Source organism: Vanellus vanellus, assembly GCF_965231255.1.
Source record: "Vanellus vanellus genome assembly, chromosome: 2".
NCBI lineage: Eukaryota > Metazoa > Chordata > Aves > Charadriiformes > Charadriidae > Vanellus > Vanellus vanellus.
Genome location: NC_138906.1, coordinates 19,045,750 through 19,048,250, shown reverse-complemented (window position 1 = coordinate 19,048,250; position 2,501 = coordinate 19,045,750).

Below are 2,501 nucleotides of genomic sequence, written 5' to 3'. Positions count from 1 at the left end.
GCTCCTCCCGCCACCGCCCCCCCCAACCTCGCTTTCGCCAGATCAGCAGAGAAACCGACTTGAGGTCTCCCTCCCCTCAGAAAAAGCTCTCCTCTATTGTCTCTTCACACAGATTTCAGGGGAGAGCCGCTGCCTCCTCCGAGCGAGAAGGACAGAACGGCTGTGGCAAAAGCCGCTCTCCCCGCACTGACGGGGCCGGGGCCGGGGCCGCCCCACATGCCCGCCAGGCAGGCTGGCAGAGCCCGGTCCCCGGTGAGGGACGGCGGCGGCCCAAGCCCTGTCCCACAGCGGGTCCGGAGGCCGAGCCGGGCCCTGCCAGGTAGGGCCGCTTCCCCGCCCGGCAGGGGAGAGGGAGCGGCGGGAGGCGAGGTGAGGAACGGCGAAGGGGGGCCCCCAGCCCGCCCGGATGTCCTCACGGCACCCCTGCCAGAGGGTGGCACCGCCGCGCCACCGGGCTTCCGCGTCCGGGTCGCGGCGGTGCCGGAAGGCGGTGCCGGCGCGGCGGGGCTGGGGGACACTATGGCCTTGCGCTGGTCGTGGCGGTGCGGCGCCTCCTCCCGCCGGGCGCCGCCGCTTGGTTGCTTGCCGCGCCTCCGCCCGCCGGGGCCCGGCTCCCGCGCCCCGCCGCCGCCGGCCCCCAGCGCGGCGGTGAGTGCGGTGCGTTGAGGCGGGCGGGCGGGCGGGCGCCTGGAGGTCACTGGGAATGAATGGGGGGGGGGGGGGGACGACAGGACGACAACGAGTGAGGCGTAGCGGGCGGGCGGTCACAGCTGCTCCGCGTCCGGGCCGCCGCTCCGCCGGCCTTTCTCAGCCCACCTCTCCCTTCCCCTCCCGGCCGGGAAGCGCGAAGGGCCGGAGTTCCGGCGGGCGAGTGGCCGGCGGCGGGCGGGCAGCGCCCTGCCCCGGGGGGAGCCTTGCAGGGGGCGGGAGCGCTCAGGGTGCGAGGTTAAATGCTGGATTAAAGGTTTTCAGAGCAGGATTGGTTACTGTTGAGGGGAAGAACCTCTCGGAGTTCTCTCTAGGTGGGAGCCGGGAAAGCGATTCCCATTAGTGCGAGATTTTCAAGGTGTTTGTGCGTGAGTTAGCATTGTGAGTTGTAACGGGGACAGTTCTCTCACCGCTTTCGTTTACACCTTCCTCACAAGGCCAAGCTACTGTTCTGACCTGCAATAAAATGTTCTGGCTGTGATGTGTCCAGCATCACCTGTGACCCGGTCTTATAGCCTTAAGCAGCAAAGGAGAGAGTCTGTCTGTGCCCTCACTGAAGGAAGAATAGGAAGAGATCAGCTATTTTTTAACGGCAGAAAACTGTCAGAGGTATGAGAGAGCAAACTTATGAAGGTCTTGGCCGTAGGGGCAGGCTCTGAAGTCAGACAGCAGTGAGTTGCAAATCTATGATGTTAGTGTTCCTCTCCTTCCTCTCCTTCTCTTGTCTCCTTGCCTGGCCTTTTTTCATCCTCTACACAAGGAGGATGGAAGGGCGCCCTGGAGCCTGTGCAGTACTCTTGTTTCTCTCCCTGTGTCTAAGGAGAGAGAGACTTCAAGGCACATATGAGGAGACACTGAGGCACGAGGAGCAAGTTGGAGGAAGCATTCTCCAGTCCTAGATCTCCTTGAATGTTTCTGTTTGGGCTTTTGGAGAGGCAGTTTGGTGTACACGTGGATTGCAGTGATTTTGGGCTGGGTCAGCCTGGCTAGGCACCTGAGTCAGTGTGCACTCCAGGGCAGGGCTGGGTAGTTCCTGGCAGTGATACCAGGAGTGAAACAAGAGAACAAGAGGTGTGTTTCTTTTCTAAGCCTGTCTCTGCTGGAATCATGTACATGGGACTGCGCCTTCCCCCAGGCACGTGGGCTTAGTCTGTAGGAAGAGATCATTGGAGAGATTGCTAGGTTTGGATGTTAGGTTCTTGACATCTAGCAGGGAAGATGTATGTGCAGGTGTAAATTATCATAAGAAGCAAGCTGAATTAAAATTGCTTCAAGGGAAAACAAGGACATGTTCTTCTTGTGTTAGCGTAGTAGTATACAGAAACAACTCTTGACCTTTTCTCTGTGCGTTGACTGGTGCAATCCAGATTTATCTGCAAGACAGGGAACGTTTGAAAATTGCACCTTTCATGAGTGCAAAAGCAGAATTTCGTTAGAGCAGTTCTGGGAAGTTAACTGATATGCTTTCTGGGCTGGTCCTGCGAGGGGAGAAAGTCCAACGCTCCTGAGCAGAAGAGTCAGTTTAAGTCAGAAGCTAATGTACATATTGGCAGTTATGTCTCACGTGATATGGAAGGAGATTATGAGACTCCCTTTGCTGCTGGATTGTTAAAATGGAGTAGACCAGTGCTGATGAAGAGACATTTGTCTTTTGTAATCACGTTATCTGTCAGTTTAAAGTTCTATTCCATTAACTCTGATTTTTCTTTGTGCAGATGTGTCACTTTATCCAAAGAAGTTCAACTTTGTCATTTCCAAAAATATATAATATATTTTGGCGGTAAGTTGGAGAT